The sequence below is a fragment of the Nothobranchius furzeri genome, chromosome 6 (genome assembly GCF_043380555.1).
Source record: "Nothobranchius furzeri strain GRZ-AD chromosome 6, NfurGRZ-RIMD1, whole genome shotgun sequence".
NCBI lineage: Eukaryota > Metazoa > Chordata > Actinopteri > Cyprinodontiformes > Nothobranchiidae > Nothobranchius > Nothobranchius furzeri.
The window spans coordinates 59,744,688-59,762,151 of NC_091746.1; the positions used below are offsets into that span (position 1 = coordinate 59,744,688).

The 17,464-nt window shown below is 44.9% G+C and overlaps 1 protein-coding gene across 1 annotated transcript in view; it reads right to left on the reverse strand.

The window, feature by feature from the left end:
* Window positions 1-705: 705 nt before the first annotated feature.
* The window catches only part of LOC107372650 (ryanodine receptor 3-like), a 47,156-nt gene continuing 30,397 nt past the window's right edge, over window positions 706-17,464 (reverse strand). Inside the window, exon 12 of the mRNA XM_070551980.1 lies at window positions 706-9,599. The gene's annotated coding sequence lies outside the window, so the exon portion shown is untranslated. The remainder of the gene's footprint in view (window positions 9,600-17,464) is intronic.

Here is a 17,464-nt window from a genome sequence, read left to right on the forward strand (position 1 = left end):
TCTTCCTTAGATAGGAAAATTATAACTAATTAGAATAATGACGTGAACTCAGGACACGGTTTAATACGAAAGGTTCAACTGCAGTGTTTGCTTTTTGAGATGACTGCTGTTTACCTTGGTGCTACATAAATAAACTGAACTGAATAACTAATCTGAGAAAAGCAGCTACAGCTTCCCCCAAAACCCTTAAAGAGATATCAGACCTTGTCATGGACGTCACTAGGATTGAGAGATGGGGGGGCTTAGCCCCAGGAGCTTGACCTTGAACATTTTTTGTCACACCCTGCAAAAACTTTGTCAATTAATTCATTATCTGAAGAACATTTAACAAAACCTATTATTTTATCACTTTCTTTTCCTTTCCTACCTTTGTGCATTTCTCTCTTCTTTTTATTAAAAATAACACTTACTCAGTTCATTAGTGGGGTCTATGTTGAAGAAAGATTTTATATAAGTCCATTAAAAATTAGATATGTTATATTTCCAAATAAAGCTATTCATTTCAGTCTACTGCACTTAACAGGGGAAAATGTTGCAGTCATTTGTTTAATTACAACTTGCTTAATTATAAATGTTACTGAAATATGACAAAGAACAAATGAATAATTGTCAAACTTTTATTCTGCCAAATAAGTGTGCAGTTGACAGTTTTAATATATGAATAACATTGATATGATATGGAATAAAGGAGTATGTAATTAACAATTACAAGACAAAATAACAGTATATATAAAAATTAGGGCTGGGACTTGATTAAAATTTTAATCTAGTTAATTAGAGGCTTTGTAATTAATTAATCTAAATTAATCGCATTTTAATCATTCAGGAAAATGTGCTCTCAAAACAAAACTTAATTAAAATTATGAAACAGAGAATTAAACATTAGACATAGTTATTACTGTAAAACTAAAGCTTTTAATAAAAAAAATTATTTTAATTAATCAAATGTCACTGTGTGATATGAAACAAGACCCAAATCAACTAAAATTTATAATTACAAATAGAAAACACCTGCAAAGGGTTCCTGAGCCTTTAAATAGTCTCTCTGTCTAGTTGAATTACTGAAATAAATTTGACTTTGCACCAGATTCTAATTTTTCCAGATTCTAATTTTTCCAGTTTCACTTGTTTGTATAACTGGGAGTTTTTATTAGCATTTCTACTCATAATGTAGTAAAAACACACATATAAATAATAATCCTTCAAAATGACAGTAGAACAGGCACAAATATGATCTAGGACTTAAATGTACTAACTTTTAACACCAGAGCAGGCGTGGCATATTCTGAGAATGATCAGGAACACTAACTGGTTCCAGTTGGATGACTGGAGGATGATGTGGGATGATAAAAGATCATGGCGAGGAAATAATGATGTGACGAACAGGTGAGGGGACCTTCCTTACATGGGAAGTCCTGCTGTCACGTTAAGAAGGGGGTGCTGCAGACCCGCAGATTCACGCCTGCAGCAGTGAATCTGGTGTGATCTCCAGCCTGATCACAACTTTCTCGTTTCTCGCTGCCCCTGATGCACTTAAGCATCCGCCCCTCAGCTGATGACAGCTTCAACACACCTCGCTGCTTAATGATAGTAATGCATGTGATGTTTAGACAGTGACTCGTCTCAGAAACATAGAATTCCCCGACAGAATTGTTTAGAAAATCATCAGAAAAGTTTCAGAATGTTTCTGTTTTAACTTAAACTTCTGTTTTCAACTTTAAGACACATCATTTGTGATTGTTTACAGAGTAGTGAGGACACGGAGCGTTCTCCCAGCAGCAGCCAGATGCCTCTCGTTTGTCTGACTACTTTCATAAACTACTGTTAGGGCAAAGAATTATTCTGTCTGGTGCTTTCAGCGCTGCACAGATGTTACGTAAATGTTAAAAATATAGCTTACCGCAACTTTTGTAAAATTTCCGGTGCCACCGGGCAGCCGAAGCAGAGACGATCTCTGAAAAATGTCCGCGACACGGACTCCGTTGTTGTCTGGAAGTTTGTTTTTTTCAAGTTAAGAAAAGAGGTGGACGGGTTTCCTAAATCCTGCATCAGTCCAAGCAAGGCAACTTCTTTCCGTTTTTATTCCGTTTTAGTAGCCATTAGCACTGTGCATTGTTGTGTGCGTCAATGATATTCTGTCTACGAGGAAATCGTGCACTGACAAAGGTTCCGCCGTGCTCGAAATGCAAGCTGCAATTAAATGCGTGAAATTTTTTTAACGTGCCGTTTTTTTCTAATTAATCATAATTAACGCGTTAAAGTCCCGGCCCTAAAAAAACTCAAAATGATAGGGGGGCTTGTGATTATTTTAGGGGGGCTGAAGCCCCCCTAAAACTGACCTAACGACGTCAGCGGACCTTGTGTCTCTGATTACCCAGCGACTGCTGCAGGTACCAAAACAGCAGGAGAGCTAAATAATACGTGAATAACTAGAAAAATCTTGAAGAAAGTCTGAAAGGGCCCTGCCCGCTGGCACAAGATAGAGGCCATGTGTTATCCAGGCCCAAAATCATGATGTCACACTCAACACGGCCGGGCCGCTCGTTTTGATGCAACATTTGCGGGGGTGCACGCTGCCGCTCAAGCCGTTGGCTGAATAATAATAATAAAGAAAACACATCCTTCCTTTTAATGTCCTGGGGTCTCATTTATAAAGCATGGCGTAGAATCCTTACTAAATCCGTACTTAAGCTCAGCAAAAAAAAAAAGTACTTACGCCAAGCAGGTTTGTGATCTATCAAACATGGAGTACGCACAGCTGCACGCAATCTCCGCTTCATAAACCAGAGACTAACGAGAATGTTTCTCAGCTGCTTTTTAGTCACATCCTGCCCTCACCACGCCCACTTACTGCCATAAATAGTAGAGGTGGGAAAAATGATCGATTCTAAGATGCATCGCGATTCAGCCATGCATGATTCCGCATCGATGCAGCAACGTGACATAATGAGATTCTCTCCCTATGTCTATGTCGGGGGTCGGCAACCCGCGGCTCTTCCATCCATCTGATGCGGCTCTCTGTGCTTGTAAAATAATGAATGGATATTTAAATAAAATGCTTTATATTTTACTGCATTAATTTTACATCTGTATGCCAATTCTAAATGTAAAGATTGTCTGCGTAAACCTGAACAGTTCCAACCCGGTCTTACTGTGAGACCGGGTTGACGCGTCACGCTTGTGCGTAATCATATGGGCGCTTTCTGAGCTGACGAGGATGTGAGATTCTGGGCTTCTCCTCAGACAGGCTCCTGGATGTGTCGCCACATTGGAGACGGGAACAAGCGCTATTCAGCCAAAGTTTCATAATCAGGGAACATTTTCTAAGTGACAAGTCTCGCTTCAGTCGGAAGAATCTTCCTGCATGCGCTCTGGTTCTGCGACGTGCTCCAAGCCCCTCTCCACATCTTCAGCTTGCTGTGCACCGTACGTAAGCGCTGACAGCGAGCTGCGCTGAGCTCAGTGTCCATCTCAGATGTTCAGATGGGAATCTTTTCTTGAGTGATTTAGCTACATCTGTGCGAAATGAATAAAGTGTCAGTTCGTGCTTGCGTCGGGGTAATTGTTTCTATTCTTTCTCCATCAAAATAAACGGTCAAATACGGGAACTATCCGGTCAACACAACACAAGCCCTGCTTTTAACTGTTCTGTTTTCTTGTGAAAATTGTTGCAAAGAGATATAATTTAACTTGATTAACACCAGAGCCAGGCGCACTGCGCCGTTATCTCCGTCACTGTAAATGAGGGAAAAACAAAATGATCGGATCCTTTTCTGACCTTCCCCACCTACAAAGTTTAATTACAACAATCAAACGTGACAGAGCCTGGATTTGTATTCTGAACAGTCTAAACATGTTTTAAAAAGAAACGTATGACAAAAGTGGCACCTGCTCAGTAAAACCACCAACAGGGTGAAAAATATCAAAATATTGTAGCAGAGACGGGCTACAACTTTTGGATCCACTTTATATAAATCATTTTATTGATTATCGTCTGATGAAAGATAACTTTGACGTACACGAGCAACCGGTACTGGCTGCTGTCACCTGTTGTGAGCAGCTCTCTGCTGTCTGACCCCCAAATTCCACTACCTCCGCTCCAGCACAAACTCTGCAGCAAAATCGGTCCCGTTGTAGTCAATCAAAGCAATTCCACTAATGCGGCCGTGCTCCGGCAGTGCGGCGCAGTGCGTCGCCCTCTGTTCCGGCGTCCGGCAAAAATAGGGTCGATTCTATTTTTGCCGGACGCCGGAGCACCTCCACAGTCAATGGACAGGAATCACAACCGCCCAACAGGAAAAGGAGCAAGAACAACTTCCGTTATTTCACAATAAATCCATAAACAAAAAGCGTTTTTTGTTTCATATGCACAAGTTTAACAGCTTTAAACAACTATCAATGGCGGCTGAACTTTAAATGCACAAAAATAAGCCATAAATACAGTTTCTACTATCAAAGTAGTCACCCTTTGTTGATCCAAACACTGCTGATCTCTCAACACAAATGATGGGCAGATTAAACAGTTCATTTCGATGCTTCCCCCACACAACGGGTGTTTGGATCTAACTTCCGCGTTTATTGCTCAGACTGTATCGCAAGATCTCGAAAATCCCGCACATGCTTGTTTGCGCAACTCAGGTCTCCGCACCGGAGTGGAGCCGTTGTAGAGCGGGTACCAGTAAAAATTGAGTTCGGAAGCGAGCGGCTGCGGAAGGCGGGGGCGGAGCGGAGGTAGTGGAATTTGGGGGTGAGGGTAGGCCCTGCCCACAACGCCGCGGCTGCTGTGGCTCCCAGTGTTTTCTTTACTGTGTGAAATGGGTAATAATGGCTCTTTGATGGGAACAGGTTGCCAACCCCTGGTCTATGTCTATGCGAGGACAATAAAGTTTTGAGGTTTCACAATTACTTCTGGGGGCAGAGTTGCAATGACATGCGCACTGCTTTGCCCTAGGGCCAATTTAAAACAGAAAAGGCAGACAGGGATACAGGGCCAACATTACCAGTAATCAAAGATGTACCCGTTACATTTAAATCGGATGTCTGGGCTAATTTCGGTTTTGGGATCCTGGATGTGAAAGAATAACTTAACACAGTATTTGTTTACTATTTTTAAGTTCAGTAATATTCTATCTTAAAGCTGCTCTACCGAAAACATTATTTCTTATATTATTTAAGTAATTAAAGGCAGCACACTTTAAAAATTATTGCTCACTATAGTGAATAGATGAATGTTCTGTTTTTCAGGGATTTCGAAATCAAAAATAATTTGAAAACTATTCTACTGCTTTTGTTAAGTAATGAAAATTTTTGTGTGAAGAATCGTGATGCATTTCAGACTCAAATCGAATCTTTAGGCAAATAATCGGAATCGGATCGAATCGTGAGGCAGGTAGAGATGCACACCACTAATAAATAGTCAATGCAAAGTGCCTTGTGGATCTCATGCATATACATAAGCCGGCTGTTGCAGTGCTCCGCCAATGACGATGGCAACCGTAGATCAAGGCAGATCAATGAAGCGCTATTTCACAGAAGCAGAAGTTGAGGTACCTGTGGGTGAGGTGGAGAAATGAAAGGAAGTGCTTTTGCAAAACAAATAAGAGAAAATCCACGGAATGGCACAGCGTTGCTGAAGCCGTCAATGCTATGAGTTCTTCAGAGAGATCTGTGGCGGATATTAAAAAAATGGTCCAATTGGGATTTGATCCCCAGACTCCTGGGTGAAAGACACACACGTTAACCAGTCAGCCAAATGGAGATCTCCCTAGTCCAAGTAGCCAGGGCGCGTGATCAATCGGGTAACAGTGACAGGACGCACACTGTCACAGACGCATGACATTCTGTCTCAATCTGTCCCCGTGCTGATATTCTGCATTCCGTATTCTGGCTTCAGGCAGTGTGTGTGTGTGTGTGTGTGTGTATGTGTGTGTGCGTGCGTGCGTGCGTGCGTGGGGGTCTTGTTCTGTGTGAAAACGAAACAGTACAAGTGATAATGCTGCAGGAATTCATAATTGTATCTTCTCAGCAGCAGCACTGCAGGTGCTCTCCATGTCCTACATGTGCATAAGCAAGGTCCTTAGTCAACATAAAGTTGCGCACATTTTTCCGCTAAGTTTTCTTTCATAAATCCCAAAGTTTGCGTGCTCTGAACATGTGGCAGGCCTCCTTGGATACGGGGTCGACTGGGCTGGCATATTACGGGCTGCGGTGTTGTGTAGGTGCGCGTGGACCAAACCTTGAGTGTGGGAGGAGGGATTCTGTGGTTTTGACACGCCTGAGGTTGGGACATAGCTGCCTTAAGGGAGGTTTGTTTTTGGTGGGTCGACATCCGGATGGCTGTTGTGATTGCAGGGAGCAGGAAACGGTTGCTCATGTCCTACTGCACTGTCATCTCTACGTGGTTGGGCGGCGGGCACTGTTTGGTTACCTGGGGACTGTTGGTGTGACAGTGTTTGGCCTACGTACCTTGTTGGGGTTGGATGATCGACACGTTGAGGGGGCACTCTTGGCTTTTCTTTGACAGGTTGGCGTGTACGGGAGGTTGTCAAATTTGGGCTATTGGCCATCGTTGCTGGGGCAGCAATACGCCTTGAGGGCGTCTAGCCTGCCGTATCTCCCATTTGAAGAAGTAGTAGCAGTCTGGGAGGCAGCAGTGCAGGGGTTTTGCTGTCCTCCAGACCTCATTTTGTTTTCAACCTCTTCGTTTGTGATGAGTTTTAACTTTTAAAGTTTTAACTCTGAGTTGAGGAGTTTTAAAGGGAAAAACTGAGTGATCCACAGGGATCTTTGGTTGATGTAAACTTGTCATGGTTTGCATCTGTGTCTCCCCTCATGTGTCTCCTTGTGTTCTCCATTCGTCTCTAGGTTCTCCTGTTGTGTATCCTAGCGCCCTCTTGTGTCATTGTCTACGTCTTACTCATGTCTTCCCAGAGCTGCTGCCCCTCTAGGTTTCCTTCCCCCCCAGGTATCTCCCTCCAGGTCCTGTGGTCCCCGTGGTCCCCGTGGTCCTCCTTTGTCACGCCCCTGTAGTTTCTCTTTCTGTGTTCCCAGATCTACAGCCCTCCAGATCATCTCTCCCAGGTCCTGTGTTCCTTCATTCTTCCCCAGTCACCCCTCCACAGTTTTTATAGTTTCAGCTTTTCATGTTATTAGTCTCTTTAGAGTGTTTTTTCCCACCGGTGTTTGTAGTTTTCCTTCCCTTTAGAATATTAGTTATGTTGCTGCTTTTCTTGTCTTTAGGTTTTACTCTTAGGTCATGTTAGTTTCCTCCCTGATTAGTTAATTGCTTTCACCTGGTTCTCTCCCCATCTGCCTCCCATCATGCCCCAGTGTATAAAGCCCTGTCTGTGTCTCAATGTCTTGTCGGTCCATTGTTTTGTGTCAGCGTTGTTTTGTGCTCTATGTCAGCTTTTATGCCTCGTCTCTTGGTTTGTGCTCTATGTGAGCTTTCGTTCTTCTGGTGTTCAGGACTTTGGTTTTTGGCTTCCTGCCCCTTTTGGATTTTTTTTTTTTGGTCCCTCATCCTAATAAAAAGGATTTTACTTTTAAACCGCTCCTGCTTCGTGTCATCTGGTGTTATCTGCATCCTGGGTCCTAACCTCCTCCTAACCCGCAACATGAAACAACTTAGTTGACTCTGTTTTAAGGTTAACTCTGCTTTAGTTTTTAGACTTTTATCAACTTCATTGTATTTTTAAAACACCTTTAGTTTAGGTAAAACTTTGAATAAAGTTTTAACCAGGTATTTTATATAGTTGACAAGTTGTCTTTTAACTGTTAACTGTATAGTGAATTTTTTGTTTTGCATTATTTTAATAATGCTCGCCATCTGTTTACACTTGTTTTTAGAACCTTTTATAACAATTAAACCCATTTTAAGTCCACTGTCGCAATTCTTATGTTACCCCCTCCTTCACATTTTAACACCTCCTGATGGGGGGGGGGGGGGGGGGAGATGTAAAATAAATGGGGGCTCGTCCGGGATAATCTGGACTTTTTGGAGGAGGATGGACCTGGTGTTTCAATTGAGTATAAAGTTTTACATCCTGACATGTGCTAGTCTCTTAGCAGTTTGTGAAAATGACTTGTGGCGAGCCCATTTATTTGTTTTTCACCTTCAGGAGCTCTATGCTCGAGGTGCTGCTGGTGAATTCACAATAGTGGAATGTCAGCTACTTGGCTTTTGTTTGATGTGGTTTGTCAATACTTTTAGCTGCCGTTCCTTATTTTTTTTTTGGACTGATCACTTGTATATGTTGCTGGCTAAGTGAAAGCCGTAACTCGTGATGGAACAAAAAGCCACTAGTTGTGATCAGTTTGTTTGGGTGTGGCTCACTGATTTGTTGCTAAGACTTGTAGTAATTTGGTGTGGTGTGAATCCACTTTGTGATAATTAGTGTTGTGGTGACAACAGTTTAGTTTGGTGTGGGTTGCCAGTTGCTACTTGGTGTTTGTGTTGTAGTGACTTTGGTTTGGTAATCCTTTAATTTGTGACTGTTGTGCTCCATTTTGTGTAGGTCACGTTACTGGGTCTTTGCAGCAGTTCTGTGTAGCCACCAGTTCACTTTGTGTTGAATCATCAGTTATTACTAAGTATTTATTTATTTATTTATTTATTTTGTGTGTGTGTAGCAACTTTGGTGTGATGATTCTTTGGTCTGTGGCTGTTGTATTTTGTATAGGGTATACATTACTGTTGAGTGTGTTGTGGCAGTTTATCTTTTAAAATTTTTTTGTGTTGGGTCCGGTAGTCTAGTTTTCGTGGCTTTATTTCTGTAAGGGTTAATTTTCCTGTTGGTTTAGGGTAGAGGGAGATCACCAGATCCTACAGCAAAATGTGGGCTGGTCTAGGTGGTCTCTCCTTTTGTTCATTTTGGCCAGTCCATCACTTTTCTTTTGGAATTTTGGGTTGGGTGTTTGTATGTGGGCTGGCTTTTTTTTTCTCCCCCCTCTGTTTTTGCAGGTTCTACTGGAGGATGATGACTGGACAGGAGCTGAAGATTGTGAGTTCCTGGAGGAACTCTTTTGAGAGGGGAAGTGTTACAACCCCTGCTACTGGAAGAAAACGAAGAACCCATCTTCTTGGGGGGCTGCTGTGCCAGTGCAACCAGCTGATTGGCTGCTTCAGATGTTTCTGCCGACGCCCTTCTGCTTTATTATTGGTGTGGCTGTGTGCAGCCTGGGATTGTATGAGTGGCTGCACAGGTGCAGCCAAAAAGGGCTGCTAAGTGCAGGTTGGAAGGACTCAGGAGGAGCAGGAGTTGAGACTGATCAGAGGGAGCACCTTGGGGAGCTCTTGCCTGTGTGGCATTTTTGGTGAGGCCTTTTAGAGGCTTGGTTTTAATAAAAGAAATATACTCTTAAACATTAACCTTGTGTCCAGACCTCCTCCTTTTGTTGCAGTCCCACGAGCCGGGTTGTAACATAAGGTGCTATACAAATAAAGCTGCCTTGCCTTACAACAGAATTGTATAAAATAAACTGCAGCTACTAACCTTGAAACATAAATTACGTGGGCGTCCTGCTGGTTCTGGTCCATTTTGCTGGTCCAGGTGAACAAAACTCCCATTCCAGATTGGAGCCGGTGGGTTGCAGGCAGGCTGTTAGTGCACAGATGCGGCAGACACACAGAGAAAAATTTTTCACGTGAGAAGACCATACCAGTGTAAGAAGGTTAAATCTGAGTGCAGAAACAAAGATTTGAAGGAGAGTATTTTTGAAAGAGAGCAGACATGTTGAGCACAAGCATTACAAGTTTTGAGAGTAATAATATAAAATCTTATTCTCGAATTAAAAAGTTGTTCTCTTGATATGAAATTCTGCTCTCTAATTGAACATTCAAGTGCTCAATTTGTGGCATTTTAATTCTTCCATAGTCTTGGTCCATTTCGCCTCTGGGGCCAAAGGTGCGGTGGTGCAGTTGGGGGTCCGCAGCGCTTTGCCAGACCTTGACAAAGTGAGAGTACAGGGTGTCTTCATGCCCAGTTTGCTCTGTTTGTGTGAGCGTCAGGAGAGCAGACGCCTTGATGAGCTGCATGATTGATTGTTCATTTAGATATAATGCTCGTCATGACCATTGGCAATCACTGAGCGAGCCAGATTAACAGCCAGGCCACCGAGAAGTCTCCAGTTTCTACAGATGATCAGTTCGTCACTGCCAGCTAGGCGTCGTCATCGTGTTAGCAAGTACCATCCGCACAAATTTTGAAATTAAAAATATTTTAACTGAAAAAAAAAGTCCACCCAAAATAATAGGGGGTTTAGGAATACTTTAGGGGGGCTGAAGCCCTCTAAAGACCCCTAAAATGGACCTAACAATGTCAGCGATTAGAATTACAGTCAATGTTGTCTCTTCCAACTGTTCATTAGAATATCTATAATGGACTAAGAAGGGAACTCTCTTCAAACATAAATAATTGTTTTTCACCGGCCGCCACCATCAGCGCCAGATCAGATTCTTAACCGACGAGTCCCGTTTCCCTTAATGCCTTCCGTACAGAACCAACTGGACCGAATGTTGTTTACAGGAGGTGGTGAGCCCTACTCAGATTAGCCTGGCCTGCCAGACACGTTCTCTGTTTAACTCTGCACAGAGAAAGTATGGAAGCGTATGTGTAACACAAATCATTTTATTATGCAGTAGCAGAAATTATATTTAATTTTCATATTACCACAGCCAAATTTGACTCATAAGTAAAATTAATAAGCAATCTTTCAAACTGCTTTTTCATTTTCTTCTTTATCATTGCTTATTCTGCGACTTAATTAAAAGTATAAAGAAAAAAAACATTTAAGATTTAATTTTTAAATAACGTCGTCGTCGTCTTCCTCCACTTATCCGGGTCACGAGGGCAGCATCCCAACTAGGGAGCTCCAGACCGTCCTCTCCCCGGCCACCTCCACCAGCTCCTCCGGCAGGATCCCAAGGCGTTCCCGGACCAGATTGGAGATGTAACCTCTCCAACGTGTCCTGGGTCGACCCGGGGACCCCTGCCAGCAGGACATGCCGGAAACACCTCCCCAGGGAGGCGTCCAGGAGGCATTCTGACCAGATGCTCAAACCACCTCAGCTGACTCCTTTCGATCCGGTGGAGCAGCGGTTCTACTCAGAGTCCCCCCCGAATGTCCGAGCTCCTCACCCTGGCTGTGTCCGAATCCAGAGGTAGGATGCTTGTGAGAGCGCATTTTGATGTCGATGACGTCAAAGCGCAGCGACGAGTACTGTCCGGATTCCAAGAATCCTCATTCTCGCGTCCTCAAACGCGTCCTCGCTCCACCCACATTTCGAGGATGGGTCTGATGGATCCTCACAGGAGCAAGGGTATCCCAGCATGCTTTGCGTGCCGGCCGCTGGACTCGACACTCACAACAACGGTGGACGGAGCGGGACAGCAGTACAGCTTAAAATGCAAGTTAGTTAAAAAAAATAGCGGTCAAAAAAATAAAATACGTGTTTGGGCACTTTTGGTTTGTTTTTTATATACGATCTAATACCGCAAATTGTTTTTTTCATGTAATTTAAGGCTCAAACATGCCCCACCGAAAACCAGCTTGAATGTTTAATAGGAAAAAAACCACCGTAAACTAGCTTGATCCCAGCAGGCTTTTTAAAAGAAAATAGCGGTAGAAAACTAAGGAGACATTTTTCGTTTGTATAAGTACATTTTAAGCAGAAATCAGCGAGAACGAGCTTGTATGGTGGTCCCGTCATAATTCCCGTGTGTGTGTGTGTTTATTTAGCGAATAAAGCTTCTCATCATTTGTTTTAAGGTTAACACCCCACCGTAAACTTGCTTGAAAGTCTAATAGGAAAAAAAATCACCGTAAAAAAGCTTGCATCTTATGTGATCATGTAACGAATGCCAAAAATAATGAAAACTAAGTTTAATGTTTATTTAAGTTAATTTTTAAGAAACCACATTACTGATTTAATGTTTTTAATTTCATTTTAGGCGGAAAAAAACACAGAACACAATTTTCATCTCCCATGTTGATAAATTTAAATATTAATTATTTCATGTTTTATCAACTATGATTTATAATCTGACTTTGTTCTTCTATTCCTCTCTATTTTCATCCAGAGCCAGTACCTTTAAGGAGCATCTGTAATTTCATTATGCCCACAGTGTTCTCTGTTGTTAAATGACAATAAAGCCTAGTAATTCTAATTCCCTTTGTCTGTAGGACTGCAAGTATCCAGCGTCAGGAGAGGGAGTCAGCGGAAAGCCCACTGCTGAAACCTGGCCCTGGTTTGTCCCCATGGATGAGGTGTTGGGACAGAGGCCTTCCACTATGCCTCCTGTCCTTATTGCTTCCATTCCCGAGGACACGCCAGGGCCAAGTGCAGCAGTGGGTGAGACAGAGGAGATGGAGAGTGGTGGAAGGAAGCCGGACTCCTCATCAGGGAGAAAAAGGAGAAGGGCTGATGAGCTCCTTGACCTGATCAGGGAGGACATGAGACAACAGAGGGAAGCGGAGGAGAGGAGAGAAAGAAGGATGGACATATTTTTAGCATTGATGGAAAGGATGGCAGAGAAATTGTTTTTTTTTTTCTTTTAGTTTCTTCTGGTTCAGGTTCTATATATGTGTTTGAATGTTTTTGTTATTTGTTTAAATGTAATAAAATTTCTATTAATTGATAACTCTTTTTTGATCATTAACAGTTTTATTATTCAGTTTTTAACAAGTAACAACATAGTAAATAAATTGTAAGGGAACACTGTAAGGAATAAAAGTAAAGATAAAAGTAAAATATATACAGTAAACTTGGAAAGCAGGGAGTCTTTGGTGGTGTTGCTAAATCTACTAAACATGGATCGAGGTGGATGGAGTGCAGGAACCGAGATCCGTGGCTGAACGTTTCTGGTTGGCAAGCGGAACATCAGACAGAGTGGTCTGCAGAGGGTGCTTCTGGATGCCTCATCTCACTGACCACTGCATCGTCCATCAAAAGGGTTTGCTGGGCTGGCTCAATCGACGGCTGTCACATCACTAACATTCAGACATATGCAAAAAAGGAGATCATGAGTATAATACTTGTAACTCTAGCAGATAACAGGACTAAATGATTTTTAAACTTTAAATACAAAGGCCGGTGACGTTTATTGAGCCGTCGCAGCTCCTCAAAAACCACAATTAAAATGAAATATTGCTGTGGATCCATTTTCAACGTCGCTACTAGCTTGTTAGCCTGTTTGCCGCAGTCACGGTAGCTAGGCAACTTGACCTGGGGGAGGGAATAAAAACGAGGCTAGTACTGTCCGAATTCAGAGCCGCTGACTTCCGGTTTTAGCGGTCTTGCAAAGACCAGGCCTTGCTAGACCGGCGAGGACCCGTACTCACAAGCATCCTACTTCTTGATTCGGACACAGCCCCTATCTCTAGAGCTGAGCCCGGCCACCCTACGGAGGAAACTCATGTCAGCCGCTTGTATCCGCAATCTCTTTCTTTCGGTCATTACCCAAAGCTCATGACCATTGCTCACTCGTGAACAAGACCCCAAGATACTTAAACTCCTCCACTTGAGGTAGGACCTCTCTCCCGACCCGGAGTTGGCAAGCCACCCTTTTACCGGTCGAGAACCATGGTCTCAGATGTGGAGGTGCTGATCCTCCTCCCAGCCGCTTCACACTCGGCCGCGAACCTACCCAGCAAGAGCTGAAGGTCAGAGCTGGATGAAGCTAGGAGGACCACATCATCCGCAAAAAGCAGAGACGAGATTCTCCTGCAACCAAACTCGACACACTCCACACCACGGCTGCGCCTAGAAATTCTGTCCATAAAGGTAATGAACAGAACCGGTGACAAAGGGCAGCCCTGGCGGAGTCCAACCCTCACCAGGAACAGGTCTGACTTACTACCGGCTATGCGGACCAAACTCACGCTCCTCTGGTAAAGGGACTGAATGGTCCTTAACAGAAATCCCATACTCCTGGAGCGCCCCCCACAGAGTGCCCCTGGGGACACGGTCATAAGCCTTCTCCAAATCCACAAAACACATGTGGATTGGTTGGGCAAACTCCCATGCCCCCTCCATCACCCTTGCAAGGGTATAGAGCTGGTCCACAGTTCCACGGCCAGGACGAAAACCACATTGCTCCTCCTCAATCTGAGATTCGACTATCGATCGGACCCTCCTCTCCAGTACCTTGGAGTAGACCTTTACAGGGAGGCTGAGTGTGATCCCCCTATAGTTGGAACACACCCTCAGGTCACCCTTCTTAAAGATAGGGACCACCACCCCAGTCTGCCACTCCACAGGAACTGCCCCCGATGACCACACAATGTTGCAGAGATGTGCCAACCACGACAGCCCTACAACATCCATAGCCTTGAGATACCCAGGATGAATCTCATCCGCCCCCGGGGCTCCGCCGCTGTGTAGTTATTTGACTGCCTCAGCAACTTCTGCCCCCAAGATTGGACAGTCCATCCCCAGGTCTCCCGGCTCTAGTTCCTCCTCGGAATGCGCTTAGGTGGGACTGAGGAGCTCCTCAAAGTATTCCTTCCACCGTCCGACTATAGCTCCAGTTGACATCAGCAGCTCCCCATCCCCACTGTAAACAGCGTGAGCGAGTTGCTGCCTTCCTCTCCTGAGGCGCCAGACAGTTTGCCAGAACCTCTTTGGAGCCGATCGATAGTCTTTCTCCATGGCCTCACCAAACTCCTTCTATGCCTGAGATTTTGCCTCGGTAACTGCCACTGCTGCACCCCGCTTGGGTATCCGGTACCTGTCTGCTGCCTCCGGAGACCCACAGACCAGCCACCCCCTGTAGGCCTCCTTCTTCAGCCTGACGGCTCCCCGAACCTCTGGTGTCCACAAGCGGGTACGGGGGTTTCCACCACGACTGGCACCAGCCACCTTGCGACCACAGCTAGCAACAGCCGCCTCAACAATCGCAGAGTGGAACAAGGTCCACTCGGAGTCAATGTCCCCCACTGCTCTCGGGATGCGGTCAAAGCTCTGCCGGAGGAGGGAGTTGAAGACCGTCTTGACAGGTTCTTCTGCCAGGCATTCCCAGCAGGCCCTCACTATGCGTTTGGGTCTGCCAGGTCTACGCGACATCTTCCCCTGCCATCTGATCCAACTCACCACCAGGTGGTGATCAGTTGACAGCTCCGCTCCTCTCTTCACTCGGGTGTCCAAAACATACGGCCGCAGGTCAGATGATACGACTACAAAGTCTATCATCGACCTGCGACCTAGGCTGCCCTGGTATCAAGTGTACCAATGGACATTGCTATGTTCGAACATGGTGTTCGTTATGGCCAAACTGCGGCTTGCACAGAAGTCCAATAACGAAACACCACTCCAGTTCAGATCAGGCGGGCCGATCCTCCCAATCACACCCCTCCAGGTCATGCTGTTATTGCCCACGTGAGCATTGAAGTCCCCCAGCAGGACAATGGAGTCCCCTGATGGAGCACTATCTAGCACTCGTCCCAGGGACTCCAAAAAGGGTGGGTACTTTCCAAACCCCAGATCTTTCATCTATTTCTCAAAATCTAAAAACCGTTGTGACAAACCTGTGTGTGAAGATGGATTCATCTCTAAGGATGGACGCCCAGGTCAATGCCACTGTAAAATCTTGTTTTTTCCAACTCCGCCATCTGTCCAAATTAAGAGCCGTTTTATCTAGAAAAATATTTGGAATCAGTTGTTCATACCTTCATCACATCTAGGCTCGACTACGCAAATGCAGTTTTGCTGGGTGTCAATAAGTTAACCCATGCCCGACTTCAACTCGTTCAAAACGCAGCTGCTAGATTCCTAAGACGTACTGACAGGCGCCAGCATATAACACCAGTTCTCAGATCCCTTCACTGGTTGCCCATCACTTTCAGGGTCCAATATAAAATGCTTCTTTTTGTTTTCAAATCCCTCCATGGTCTTGCCCCCGTGTACTTATCTGACCTTCTTTCAATTCATACTCCCGGTCGCACACTCAGGTCTTCCAGCCTGTTGCTCCTCGAGGTCCCGAAAGAGTGTTACAAATCATGTGGACAAAGAGCTTTCTCTGTTGCCGGTCCCAAACTGTGGAACGAACTTCCAGTCACAGTTCGACTGGCATCCTTCTTGGCAGACTTTAAGTATAGACTAAAGACACACTATTTTACCCTTGCTTTTAACAGTTAGCTGTTAGTTTGGCTTTTACTATTCTTATTTTATCATCCATTGTAAGGTTTTATTCGTTTTACTGGTACTTTTTATCGGCTTGTCTTTTTTTTTTTAATCTTGGCTGTATTTTATAGTACTGTTTCATGTTTTTTATCTCTATTATTGTGCAACTGTTCAGCACTTTGGTCAGCTGTATGGCTGTGTTTTTAAAGTGCTATATAAAAAAAAGGTGGTATGGTATGGTATGAACGCTGATTGCCCTGCATTTTTGAGCCCGCTTCTGATTATTGAATTTTTTTGTTAATAAAGTTGCAACCACTAGGGCTGGGATCCTTACATCTTCTCACAACCGTCTCTTTCTACAGGCTTTGCTCACGACCATCTACATTAATATATGGACAGTGGGTTTCCATAGGCTCCAATAACAAGTTTTTCTGCTAAAATGGGAGGTGGCCACCACCGCCATTTTGACCGTGTCACAGGTTCCGTCAAGACCAGACAATTCCATAAAAGAGAAGAGAGGAGGAGCTGAGGGTGGGGCTGTAAGGCTGGGTTCAACTGACGACACCCGGTCGAACTTGCTACAAGCTAACCTGAAGTTAACCCAAAGCTAATGCGGAGGTGGGAGCTAAGCTAACGGAGGTATCAACCTAGCTACAACCGGAGGTAACTGTGCACAACACCAGAGCTTCTGAGTCAGAGATACGCCGGGCTGACCGCTGGGTAAAACCGGGTGGAAACAGAGGTCTCCGAGAGCTCCACAGAGGTCTCCGAGACCTCCACAAGCTGGCAGCCGCACAGCAGACAAGCGCCGCTGCGATCTGAGATGCGCAGAGCTGCCGCTGGGGAGAACCGGGTGGAAAGGTTTCCATCCCAGAGCTCCAAAAGCCGTCAGCCCGCGCAGCACACAGAAGCCGCGATCAGACAGATGCGCCGAGCTGCTGGGAGAACCAGCCGTCAGCCCGCCGCAGCTTAGGTTTTGTCTGGCCAATGGCCAGACACCTCCCATGCAATGTAGGCGGAGTGTCACGGAATTGCCCCCAATGACAATGGGGCCTGTCACACGGCAGACATCTGCTGTGTCATTTGGAAGACATTTTGCCATCCCGCATACACCCCGTCCTGACGTCAACTGGCCACTAGATGGCAGTCACGCTCCACCGTACCACTTCACATACATTTTGACAGGACCATTGTCACAAGGCTGACACCCCCGACCACCCTTTGCACGATGTTATCCACCGCCCTGGGCCCACTGCGCGGCCGGGGGCCCCTTCCCCGGGGTGCCAATCTCTTCAGCCCAGAGACTTGAAACTTATACTGTTTCTTTAGATAGCTGACAGCTAC